This window comes from Manis javanica, chromosome 6, assembly GCF_040802235.1.
Source record: "Manis javanica isolate MJ-LG chromosome 6, MJ_LKY, whole genome shotgun sequence".
NCBI lineage: Eukaryota > Metazoa > Chordata > Mammalia > Pholidota > Manidae > Manis > Manis javanica.
Genome location: NC_133161.1, coordinates 101,013,732 through 101,027,578, shown reverse-complemented (window position 1 = coordinate 101,027,578; position 13,847 = coordinate 101,013,732). Strand labels below are relative to the sequence as shown.

Below are 13,847 nucleotides of genomic sequence, written 5' to 3'. Positions count from 1 at the left end.
TCCATCGTTATCCTTTTTAGAAAGAGTTCCTGTAGACGCTATTTAGAATGAGTTAATGGATTCAAAGTCTTTGAATTTCTATTTTTAAGAGTTGAGTGAGCCAATTAATCTTCATTCTTAGACTTTCTAATGTAAATAACACTAAATTAGTCCCATTTTCATTCCATCTCCTATTATTGTTCTTTTTCCCTCTCTACTGTCTTAGATTAAAAGTCTTTTCAAATAATCAAGCACTAAATATTCTTTTTGCTTTGCTATAATTTGTTAGATTTTTACTTTAATTTTATTTTTAATTTGGCTTTTGCTTAAGGATATGAAAAGTTATCTAGGATATATAGTGTACATTTAATGAAGAAAGCACTTACAAATAACAACTTTGTAACTATTTTGATAACTATTGAGATGAAGCAGTCTAGAGCATGGAATTACCAAACAGTGAAACCAGAACCTAGTAGTTTAGCTGTCTGTTAAATGCATTTATATTTTCATTCAATGAGATAAACTAAAAATGTTACATATTTGCGTCTAATTAATAAATTCCAAGAATTTTGAAATAATTAAATATAGCCCTATCAAGTGAAAAAATAGGTTTGGATCTCTGAGAACAAGTAATTTTACCATTAAATTCTTTTTCCATTTATAGATATTCAGATAATAACACAATTGTCAGGTTCTCTAACTTTACCATGTATTTATAACATTCAAGTTATTACATGCTGTACTGTTTGATCAAGTTCATTAAGCAGTTATTTATTTATTTTTATTAAGGTATCACTGATATACACTATCTCATGCCGCCATCTTTAATCTTAAGTAGTTATTTTATTCGTGACAACAGACCCCATGGGAAGTTTGTAATAAAACTTAACATGTAAATCTCAAAACTGTTTTTTGCCTTTGGTGTACTGTTTTGCTCTCCCAAATATATGGTCGCTGGCCACAGTGTTCCGAGACATAGGAGATACATCCATGAAACAATTAGGGAACATGAGTCTGCTAAGCTGCAGGGAAGAGAATGAAAAGGAAATTGTATAAAGCAAAACTGAGTTAGGGATAGGACTGATCACAAAGTATTATGTCATTGAGATAAAGTTTTCTGAGTGATTTAAGACTTGAGTTAGGACTTTGAAGTTAACAGCGTTAGCAAGTGCCATCTAAGCAAGGGCATGACAAAGCGTGAATTCTAGGGGAATTTTGCTTGACTGGAGCTAGAGGATTTAGTATCAGCAAAGCTGTGGTGCATGATGGCTTGAATGCCAATTGGGAGAGTTCAAATTTACTGTGGCAGTAGGAGGCATGTCTTTGAGTAGGGGAAAGAAATACAGTTTATTTTTTGAATTTTATTGGATCATTAGCTAGTGATTTGTTAAATTTCATTTTGTGCTATCCTATGGTAAATAAATGTCTTAATTCAGAATTGCTTTGTGCTATTATCATCTCTTGTTAAACTAATTAAGCAAGTCTGAGTTCCCTTTATTGAAAAAAGTTCCTTAAGTATAATGTGACCTTCAGGTCTCTATCATATACAATAATTTTTGTCTATTATTAGATGAGGCTTACACTCTACTTTTTTTTTAAGAGCACTAATACTAATAGACTTTTAAATCATTCTCTGAATTGGAAGGCAGTATAAAATGTAACACTAGTTACAAGACAAAATTAGCATACTAAATAGCTTAAAATCCATTCAAGTGTGAAATGGAATACTAGGTAGAAACACATAAAACATATGAGGTACTTTTTAAATGACTTATTTCCGAAATGAAGGCACACTAAGTTTATGTTCAACAAAGAAGATTGAGACAAGCATGTGTATTATGTGAGGGAATTTTATTTACTTTATGAGCAGTCAATTAAGTAAACAGTGGATATTTTTTTCTTTTTCGGATATATGACTTTACTCATTTAATAGTTATTTCCAAGTGACAGATAAAGATTGCTTGTAAAATGGTGGAAACTTAACATTTCTACCTAATCATTCTTCTCATTTCTAATTTGTTTATCATTTTAGTTAATTTTCACTGTGGAATACCTCTTTAACTTCTTATTTAGCATTGCTTATTAAATGCATCATGTTGTCAATCATTTTGACACTGAAAAAGAAAATGTTCTAATTAAATTTGTGAATTATATAGATGTCTCATAATTTCATTGTCATATCATAAGATAGTATAATCAAAGACCAGCAAGAATATTACATTGTTTCTGACAGTGTATTTTTTAAACACTGGCTCTTAAATATGTTTTACTGTCTGTTTCTGTAGTTTCTACTTTTCCTGTAAAACTGTGTATCTTGTTTTCACCTATTTCTAATTTATTTCACTTAATCACCTCAAAAAACACTTGTATGTCAAATAATATTTTTGACATAATATCCCACTCCACCTTCTTTGTCTTCCTCTTTATGGCAGTGATTTTAAAACTCTGGTGTGTATCAAATTACCTGAAGATTTTCTCAAAAATATATCCAAGGTGTGGGAAGCAGATATTTACATCTATGATGACCATCCTAGGTGGTTCTGATGCACATGAAAGTGAGACTCCTGAATATGTTGATAAGGCAATACCTAGATATGATGCCTTTCCTCCTCCTGGTGCAACAGATGATTTCTCATTCACTTTTGCAGATTGAATGTATAGCTCAGTAATAATTTATGCAGCATTCTTGTTTTCCTTTGCTTTCTTTATAAATAAGATTTGCTCTTGCAACATTCAAAGCTTCTGGGAGTCCAGGGACCCTCAAGCAAGGAGGGCTTTCATAGGGATATAGTGTCTATTGTCAGTGGTCAGAAATAATTAGGTTATAGGTTTGAGTATTTAAACATCTTGAAATGATTTTATTAATAAAGTCTACCTTTGTACTTTATGCAGTGAAAGTGAATTGCTTAGTAGGTACAGTTCTTTTAAATAAGGTTTTTTTTTTCTTTTTTTTTTTTTTTTTTTTTTTTTACTAGGAATTTAAGCTCTTTATTATACAGCATTCTATGGACATCAAAAGAATTAACATAATCTTCTCTCATTTATAGAAATAAGAAAATGCTATCAATTCCAAGTTAGATCAGAGTTTCATAAGAAGAAATACAATATCTTTTCATAATTCTTTTTTTCTCATTTTTCTTATGGCATTTATTCTTGTTCTGTAATGCCTGAGATGATCTTCATTATATTCCTTTTTTTTTTTTTTTTTTTTTTGAGAGGGCATCTCTCATATTTATTGATCAAATGGTTGTTAACAACAATAAAATTCAGTATAGGGGGGTCAATGCTCAATGTACAATCATTAATCCATCTCAAGCCTAATTCTCGTCAGTCTCCAATCTTCTGAAGCATAACGAACAAGTTCTTACATGGTGAACGAATTCTTACAGAGTGAATAAATTCTTACATGGTGAACAGTACAAGGGCAGTCATCACAGAAACTTTCGGTTTTGATCATGCAATATGACCTATAAACCATCAGGTCAAATATGAATATTCATTTGATTTTTGTACTTGATTTATATGTTGATCCCACATTTCTCCTATTATTATTATTATTTTTATTTTTAATAAAATGCTGAAGTGGTAGGTAGATGCAAGATAAAGGTAGAAAACATAGTTTAGTGCTGTAAGAAGGCAAATGTAGATGATCAGATGATCAGGTGTGTGCCTATGGACTAAGTATTAATCCAGGCTAGACAAGGGCAGCAAAACATCCACGGATGCAGAAGATTTCTCTCAAAACAGGGGGGGTGAGGTTCTGAGCCTCACCTCTGTTGATCCCCAAATTCTCACCTGATGGCCCCCCTGCGACTGTGCCTGTCTTAGGTTGTTCCTCCCTTGAGGAATCTTACCCGTCTCTGGCTAACCAGTCATCTTCCGGGGCCATACAGGGAAATGTAAAGTTGGTAAGTGAGAGAGAAGCCATATTGTTTGCAAAGGTTAGCTTTTTACTTCTTTGCAGATTTATGCCCTGTGGCTTCTATGCCCAGCACTTGTCTCGAGGTATCTTTACCACCTGGAGGAATTATGATACTCGGTAAATTCGATATGAGGCACGAATTCTATTTAAAGTTTGTAATTAGGAAGGAAGAAGAAAAGCTATAGATGTAGCATATGAAGGAAACTTGGGAGGATTGATTATTTCTTTGACATATCTTCTTGTATAATACCTTAAGTATGTATAGGTTTTAAACTACTAACTAATTTGCACACACATATTGACATAATAGGAATACGGTGACATAAACAAAGCAAATCTATAATTACCAGCCATCTCCAGTGAAGCCAAGAAAACCATTTAGGCACCCTAGGCATTTGTGAAAATTTATCTATGATATGATGGATATTTTCCAACTGTACTTGAACCATCAGACAAATTAAAGCAGCCCATTTCTGGGATCTGTTCACATCCCATATGTTCTTTTAACCATAGATAGTCTATAGTCATGAGATTTTGGGGTGCTACAACTTGCACCCCTCCCAACTCCTGGTTGAGTTCCAACAGACAGATCCAGTCAAATTCGTTGTCTCACTGTATGCACATGCCAGCCTAGACATCTCCCTCCTCCTTCTCATGGCAAGTCCAGGAGATGGTGGGCTGGATGCAGCCACAACCGCAGCATCGTCCGGATCCCTGTGGAGGCTTTTTGATGATCATCCCCCGGCACGAGTCCTCCAGAGAGTGCTGATGCCGGAAGCTCCTCCTCATATCGTATCTTAGTTCATTTTCTGGGTATCCAAGCTAGGCCTTGATCTTCTGCGTAGAAACAAACAGACCCTTTGCCCACACTTTGACATGCCCTCTATACCACTGTGCAGAACTCATTGGAGGTCAGCACACAGTAACTGCTTTTTTTTTTTTTTTTTAATTAAGAGAAAGGAATATTATCAGAAAAGAGTACCTCCATAGCTGATCATCTGACACCCTTTAAGTGATCAACATTAAGGATATTTAAAGCATGCGTTGATCTTTGATTTACCAATAGTTTTATCCTGTTAAGGAGTAATCCCCCTTTTCTTTCTTTCTTTCTTTTTTTTTTTTTTTAAATTTTCAATCTACACTTACCTGAAGAATACTATGTTTACTATGCTCTCCCCTATATCAGGTCCCCCCTAACAACCACATTACGGTTACTGTCCATCAGCTTAGCAAAATGTTGTAGAGTCACTACTTGTCCTCTCTGTGTTGTGCAGCCCACCCTCCCCTTTCTCCCTCCCCCCCATGCATGCTAATCTTAATACCCCCCTTCTTCTTCCCCCCCCTTATCCCTCCCTGCCCACCCATCCTCCCCAGTTCCTTTCCCTTTGGTACCTGTTAGTCCATTTTTGGGTTCTGTAATTCTGCTGCTGTTTTGTTCCTTCAGTTTTTCCTTTGTTCCTATACTCCTCAGATGAGTGAAATCATTTGGTATTTCTCTTTCTCCGCTTGGCTTATTTCACTGAGCATAATACTCTCCAGCTCCATCCATGTTGCTGCAAATGGTTGGATTTTTCCACTTCTTATGGCTGAGTAGTATTCCATTGTGTATATGTACCACATCTTCTTTATCCATTCATCTACAGATGGACATTTAGGTTGCTTCCAATTCTTGGCTATTGTAAATAGTGCTGCGATAAACATAGGAGTGCATCTGTCTTTCTCAAACTTGATTGCTGCGTTCTTAGGGTAAATTCCTAGGAGTGGAATTCCTGGGTCAAATGGTAGGTCTGTTTTGAGCATTTTGATGCACCTCCATACTGCTTTCCACAATGGTTGAACTAATTTACATTCCCACCAGCAGTGTAGGAGGGTTCCCCTTTCTCCACAGCCTCGCCAACATTTGTTGTTGTTTGTCTTTTGGATGGCAGCTATCCTTACTGGTGTGAGGTGATACCTCATTGTAGTTTTAATTTGCATTTCTCTGATAATTAGCGATGTGGAGCATCTTTTCATGTGTCTCTTGGCCATCTGTATTTCTTTTTTGGAGAACTGTCTGTTCAGTTCCTCTGCCCATTTTTTAATTGGGTTATTTGTTTTTTGTTTGTTGAGGCGTGTGAGCTCTTTATATATTCTGGACGTCAAGCCTTTATCAGATCTGTCATTTTCAAATATATTCTCCCATACTGTAGGGTTCCTTTTTGTTCTATTGATGGTGTCTTTCGCTGTACAGAAGCTTTTCAGCTTAATGTAGTCCCACTTGCTCATTTTTGCTGTTGTTTTCCTTGCCCGGGGAGATATGTTCAAGAAGAGATCACTCATGTTTATGTCTAAGAGGTTTTTGCCTATGTTTTTTTCCAAGAGTTTAATGGTTTCGTGACTTACATTCAGGTCTTTGATCCATTTTGAGTTTACCTTTGTATATGGGGTTAGACAATGGTCCAGTTTCATTCTCCTACATGTAGCTGTCCAGTTTTGCCAGCACCATCTGTTGAAGAGACTGTCATTTTGCCATTGTATGTCCATGGCTCCTTTATCAAATATTAATTGACCATATATGTTTGGGTTAATTTCTGGGGTCTCTAATCTGTTCCACTGGTCTGTGGCTCTGTTCTTGTGCCAGTACCAAATTGTCTTGATTACTATGGCTTTGTAGTAGAGCTTGAAGTTGGGGAGTGAGATCCCCCCTACTTTATTCTTCTTTTTCAGGATTGCTTTGGCTATTCGGGGTCTTTGGTGTTTCCATATGAATTTTTGAATTATTTGTTCCAATTCATTGAAGAATGTTGCTGGTAATTTGAGAGGGATTGCATCAAATTTGTATATTGCTTTTGGCAGGATGGCCATTTTGACGATATTAATTCTTCCTAGCCATGAGCATGGGATGAGTTTCCATTTATTAGTGTCCCCTTTAATTTCTCTTAAGAGTGACTTGTAGTTTTCAGAGTATAAGTCTTTCACTTCCTTGGTTAGGTTTATTCCTAGGTATTTTATTCTTTTTGATGCAATGGTGAATGGAATTGTTTTCCTGATTTCTCTTTCTATTGATTCGTTGTTAGTGTATAGGAAAGCTACAGATTTCTGTGTGTTGATTTTGTATCCTGCAACTTTGCTGTATTCAGATATCAGTTCTAGTAGTTTTGGAGTGGAGTCTTTAGGGTTTTTTATGTACAGTATCATATCATCTGCAAATAGTGACAGTTTAACTTCTTCTTTACCAATCTGGATTCCTTGTATTTCTTTGTTTTGTCTGATTGCCGTGGCTAGGACCTCCAGTACTATGTTAAATAACAGTGGGGAGAGTGGGCATCCCTGTCTGGTTCCCGATCTCAGTGGAAATGCTTTCAGCTTCTCGCTGTTCAGTATAATGCTGGCTGTGGGTTTATCATATATGGCCTTTATTATGTTGAGGTACTTGCCCTCTATTCCCATTTTGCTGAGAGTTTTTATCATGAATGGATGTTGAATTTTGTCAAATGCTTTTTCAGCATCTATGGAGATGATCATGTGGTTTTTGTCTTTCTTTTTGTTGATGTGGTGGATGATGTTGATGGATTTTCGAATGTTGTACCATCCTTGCATCCCTGGGATGAACCCCACTTGGTCATGGTGTATGATCCTTTTGATATACTGTTGAATTCTGTTTGCTAATATTTTATTGAGTATTTTTGCATCTACGTTCATCAGGGATATTGGTCTGTAATTTTCTTTTTTGGTGGGGTCTTTGCCTGGTTTTGGTATTAGGGTGATGTTGGCTTCATAGAATGAGTTTGGGAGTATTCCCTCTTCTTCTATTTTGTGGAACACTTTAAGGAGAATGGGTATTATGTCTTCTCTGTGTGTCTGATAAAATTCCGAGGTAAATCCGTCCGGCCCCGGGGTTTTGTTCTTGGGTAGTTTTTTGATTACTGTTTCAATTTCTTTGCTTGTAATTGGTTTGTTTAACTTTTGTGTTTCTTCCTTGGTCAGTCTTGGGAGGTTGTATTTTTCTAGGAAGTTGTCCATTTCTTCTAGGTTTTCCAGCTTGTTGGCATATAGGTTTTCATAGTAGTCTTTAATAATTCTTTGTATTTCTGTGGAGTCTGTCGTGATTTTTCCATTCTCATTTCTGATTATGTTGATTTGTGTTGACTCTCTTTTTCTCTTAATAAGTTGGGCTAGAGGCTTATCTATTTTGTTTATTTTCTCAAAGAACCAGCTCTTGGTTTCGTTGATTTTTGCTATTGTTTTATTCTTCTCAATTTTGTTTATTTCTTCTCTGATCTTTATTATGTCCCTCCTTCTGCTGACTTTAGGCCTCATTTGTTCTTCTTTTTCCAGTTTTAATAATTGTGATGTTAGACTATTCATTTGGGATTGTTCTTCCTTCTTCAAGTGTGCCTGGATTGCTATATACTTTCCTCTTAAGACTGCTTTCGCTGCATCCCACAGAAGTTGGGGCTTAGTGTTGTTGTTGTCATTTGTTTCTATATATTCCTTGATCTCTATTTTGATTTGTTCATTGATCCATTGATTATTTAGTAGCATGTTGTTAAGCCTCCATGTGTTTGTGAGCCTTTTTGTTTTCTTTGTAGAATTTATTTCTACTTTCATACCTTTGTGGTCTGAAAAATTGGTTGGTAGAATTTCAATATTGTGGAATTTACTGAGGCTCTTTTTGTGAGCTAGCATGTGGTCTATTCTGGAGAATGTTCCATGTGCACTTGAGAAGAATGTATATCCTGTTGCTTTTGGATGTAAAGTTCTATAGATGTCTATTAGGTCCATCTGTTCTAGTGTGTTGTTCAGTGCCTGTGTGTCTTTACTTATTTTCTGCCCGGTGGATCTATCCTTTGGGGTGAGTGGTGTGTTGAAGTCTCCTACAATGAATGCATTGCAGTCTATTTCCCTCTTTAGTTCTGTTAGTATTTGCTTCACATATGCTGGTGCTCCTGTATTGGGTGCATATATATTTAGAATGGTTATATCCTCTTGTTGGACTAAGCCCTTTATCATTATGTAGTGGCCTTCTTTATCTCTTGTTACTTTCTTTGTTTTGAAGTCTATTTTGTCTGATATTAGTACTGCAACCCCTGCTTTCTTCTCACTGTTGTTTGCCTGAAATATGTTTTTCCATCCCTTGACTTTTAGTCTATGCTTATCTTTGGGTTTAAGGTGAGTTTCTTGTAAGCAGCATATAGATGGGTCTTGCTTTTTTATCCATTCTATTACTCTATGTCTTTTGATTGGTGCATTAAGTCCATTTACATTTAGGGTGACTATTGAAAGATATGTACTTATTGCCATTGCAGGCTTTAGATTCGTGGTTACCAAAGGTTCAAGGTTAGCTTCTTTAGTATCTTACTGCCTAACTTAGCTCGCTTATTGAGCTGTTATATACACTGTCTGGAGAGTCTTTTCTTCTCTCCCTTCTTATTCCTCCTCTTCCCTTCTTCATATGTTGTGTGTTTTGTTCTGTGCTCTTTTTAGGGGTGCTCCCATCTAGAGCAGTCCCTGTAGGATGCCCTGTAGAGGTGGTTTGTGGGAAGCAAATTCCCTCAGCTTTTGCTTGTCTGGGAATTGTTTGATCCCACCATCATATTTAAATGATAGTCGTGCTGGATACAGTATCCTTGGTTCAAGGCCCTTCTGTTTCATTGCATTAAGTATATCATGCCATTCTCTTCTGGCCTGTAGGGTTTCTGTTGAGAAGTCTGATGTTAGCCTGATTGGTTTTCCTTTATAGGTGACCTTTTTCTCTCTAGCTGCCTTTAAAACTCTTTCCTTGTCCTTGATCCTTGCCATTTTAATTATTATGTGTCTTGGTGTTGTCCTCCTTGGATCCTTTCTGTTGGGGGTTCTGTATAATTCCATGGTCTGTTCGATTATTTCCTCCCCCAGTTTGGGGAAGTTTTCAGCAATTATTTCTTCAAAGACCCTTTCTATCCCTTTTCCTCTTTCTTCCTCTTCTGGTATCCCTATAATACGAATGTTTTTCCTTTTGTATTGGTCACATATTTCTCTTAGTGTTGTTTCATTCCTGGAGATCCTTTTATCTCTCTCTATGTCAGCTTCTATACGTTCCTGTTCTCTGGCTTCTATTCCTTCAATGGCCTCTTGCATCTTATCCATTCTGCTTATAAATCCTTCCAGGGATTGTTTCACTTCTGTGATCTCTTTCCTGACATCTGTGATCTCCTTCCGGACTTCATCCCACTGCTCTTGCATTTTTCTCTGCATCTCATCCCACTGCTCTTGCATTTTTCTCTGCATCTCATCCCATTGCTCTTGCATTTTTTTCTGCATCTCTGTCAGCATGTTCATGATTTTTATTTTGAATTCTTTTTCAGGAGGACTAGTTAGGTCTGTCTCCTTCTCAGGTGTTGTCTCTGTGATCTTTGTCTGCCTGTAGTTTTGCCTTTTCATGGTGATAGAGATAGTCTGCAGAGCTGGTACAAGTGACCGCTGGAAGAGCTTCCCTTCTTGTTGGTTTGTAGCCTTTTCCTGGGAGAATTGCGACCTCTAGTGGCTTGTGCTGGGCAGCTGTGCGCAGACAGGGCTTCTGCTTCCTGCCCAGTTGCTTTGGGGTTTATCTCCACTGTTGCTGTGGGCTTGGCCTGGCTGGGGCTGTTCCTCCAAAATGGTGGAGCCCCGTTAGAGGGGGAGCAGCCAGGAGACTATTTATCTCCGTAAGGGGCCTCTGTGCTCCCTGCTGCCCAGGGGGTTAGAGTGCCCAGAGATCCCCAGATTCCCTGCTTCTGGTCTAAGTGACCTGTCCTGCCCCTTTAAGATTTCCAAAAAGCACTCTCCAAACCAAAACAACAACAGCAACAATGAGAGAGGGAACAGAAAGGAAAAAAAAAAAGAAAAAACACGCGATTTTTTTTTTTTTTCCTCAGGTGCCGGTCCCAGGCACCCGCGCACTGGTCCTGCTGCCCTGTCTCCCTAGCACCAGGGTCCCTGTCCTTTCAAGGCTTCCAAAAAGCACCCACCCACCGGTCCCGCAGGGAAGGAACGCTCAATATTCTTTGTCCTCAGGCACTGGTCCCACGCACCCGCTCACCAGTCCTGCCGCCCTGCCTCCCTAGCACCGGGGTCCCTGTCCCTTCAAGGCTTCCAAAAAGCACTTGGCAAAAAGAGAGAAAAAAAAGGGGAAAAACGCGCGATTTCTTCCGTCCTCAGGTGCTGGTCTCAGGCACCCACCCACCGGTCCCACAGGGAAAAATGCGGGATATTCTTTGTCCTCAGGTGCCGGTCCCAGGCACCCGCTCACCAGTCCCGCCGCCCTGCCTCCCTAGCACCGGGGTCCCTGTCCCTTTTAGGCTTCCAAAAAGCACTCGCAGAAAAGAGAAAAAAAAAAGGGGAAAAACGCGCGATTTCCTCTGTCCTCAAGTGCCGGTCTCAGGCACCCGCCCACCGGTCCCGCAGGGAAAAACGGGGGATATTCTTTGTCCTCAGGCGCCGGTCCCAGCCACCCGCTCACCAGTCCCGCCACCGTGCCTCCCTAGCACTGGGGTCCCCGTCCCTTCAAGGCTTCCAAAAAGCGCTCGCCAAAAAGAGAAAAAAAAAAAGGGGAAAAACGCGCGACCTCCTCCGTCCTCAGGCACCGGTCTCAGGCACCCGCCCCCAGGTCTCGCAGGGAGAAACGCGGGATATTCTTTGTCCTCCGGCGCTGTTCCCAGGCACCTCCTCACCGGTCCCGCCACCCTGCCTCCCCAGCAACGGGGGCCCGTCCCTCTAAGGCTTCCAAAAAGCGCTCGCCAAAAAAAAAAACTGCTCCGGTTTCTCTCCACCCGCCGGGAGCCGGGGGGAGGGGCGCTCGGGTCCCGCCGGGCTGGGGCTTGTATCTTACCCCCTTCACAAGGCGCTGGGTTCTTGCAGGTGTGGATGTGGTCTGGATGTTGTCCTGTGTCCTGTGGTCTCTATTTTAGGAAGATTTTTCTTTGTTATATTTTCATAGCTCTATGTGTTTTTGGGAGGAGATTTCCACTGCTCTACTCACGCCGCCATCTTGGCTCCCGCCTCTAAAATAAGGTTTTTAAGTCTCTAAAAATTCATCCTGCTCTAACATGCAATCCTAAAGCCTTGTTTTAATTTTACATCAAAGGACAAAGAAAAATATTAGCAAAAAAAAGCTGATGTTGACAAAACAGGCTTTAATGCAAGAACTCTTCCTAGATATACAAAGGAGAACTACATAATGATAAAAGGATAAATCTACCAAGAAGATATGATAATACAGTGTTTTTTAATTTATGGGTACTTAATAACATAGGTTTAAAGTACATAGAATAAAAATTGTCAGAGAGGTACTCTGGTATGCAAAGCCATGTAAAAATACATGAAATTGGATCCAGCCAGAAAAATCACCCCAGATATAACAGAAAAACAATAAATATTTTAGAATGTAACATGGGATGATAATATGTCTTCAGCATTAGATAAGCATTTTCCAAAAGAGACATTACTGATTTTAATAAAGAATATTGACAATTTTGTTTACATAAAAATTACTTCTGGCTATCAAAAGACACTTCAAAGAGAGAAATGATAATCTACAGAATGAGAAAATTATTTGTGATGGATATAACCTGCAAAAAATTAGTGCACAAAACACATAAAGAACTTGTAGAAAACATATTTCTAAAAAACATAAAACAATTTTTAAAAATGGGAAAAGATTTGAACAAGAACTTCACAAAAGAGCAATTACAAATAGTCAGTGGCTATGCAAAAATCTGCTCAGCCTGTTTGTAATCAGGGAAATGTAAAAAACACATTGAGATCCTACTACACAACTATCAGATCGGCAGAGGTAAACAGTCTAATATACCAGGTGTTGAAAAGGATGTGGAGCTCCGGAAGCAGTCATAGACTGCCTGAGTGTAAATTCCTCCAATTTGGAAAATAATGTGGCATTATATAATAAATGTGATAATGCACACACTCTATGATCTTGCATTTGACTCTTAGAACTTACATCACAGCGTATTTCTAATAGTCTCAAACTAGAGAACCCAAAGGTCCATATGCAGTAAAATGCATGAATAAATAGTGATATATTCGTTCAATGGAATGGAATGTTATATAGGAATGATAGTGAATGAATGGGAATTACAATCATATGGATACATTCTATAAACATAATTTGTGGAAAGGAGGCTAAGTACAATGGAATCTACAAGGAAAGTATTACCCTAAAAAAGGAAAGTATAATGTTGACTTCCGGAGGTCAGGCAAGGAGGTGGGAGTGGGGTGCAGGAGTTTTGAGTTGATGCCTGCATTGTTTCTACACAGGTTTTCTATGCAAACCTTCATTGTATTGGCCATTGATGTCTTATTTTTTTCTCATATATTTATTACATTTCACAATAAAAAAGTAACAAAATTAAATTTTCCCTTAAAGCTTGAACACCATTGTTACAACACTAAATGCAATCTAAAGAAAAGTAAACATTCACAAGTGCTTTCTTTCTCAAATAATTTGAATTTATCATTTGCATATAGAATCACCTGATGGTTGTCATCATGAATTCATAGTTTTAACAGAGCTATCAATAATGGTTCAATGGGAATAATGAAATTATGATTAATTTTCTGTTAACTATTAAGGTATAAATGTAACTCCATATTACACTACTGCCTTCATCTTTTATTGATGTAAAATGGATAATAGGAATTATTTTTAAATATTTTATGTTGAACTTTATATTATTCCCTGTTTTTACTCTTATATTAAATGTGACTTACAATTATACTTAACAGATTTTATTTTTTGTGTGATTTCCTTGTATAAATTTATAGAAATAATATTTTAGAAAACAAACAGCTGTTTTTTTGGTGTGTTTTTACACTTCAAAATGTTTACATTACCCCTCTCACAATATATGAGTAACTGCAGACATTTTGGAATTTTCTTTTCAAGAAATAAAGAGCAAACTTTTATAAACATACAAAGTAAGGACTTCAT

At 37.8% G+C, this 13,847-nt stretch overlaps 1 protein-coding gene across 2 annotated transcripts in view; it reads left to right on the top strand.

The window, feature by feature from the left end:
* Nucleotides 1-13,847, top strand: part of ZPBP (zona pellucida binding protein) — a 142,394-nt gene that overhangs the window by 100,830 nt on the left and 27,717 nt on the right. The gene's annotated exons all lie outside the window — the stretch shown is intronic.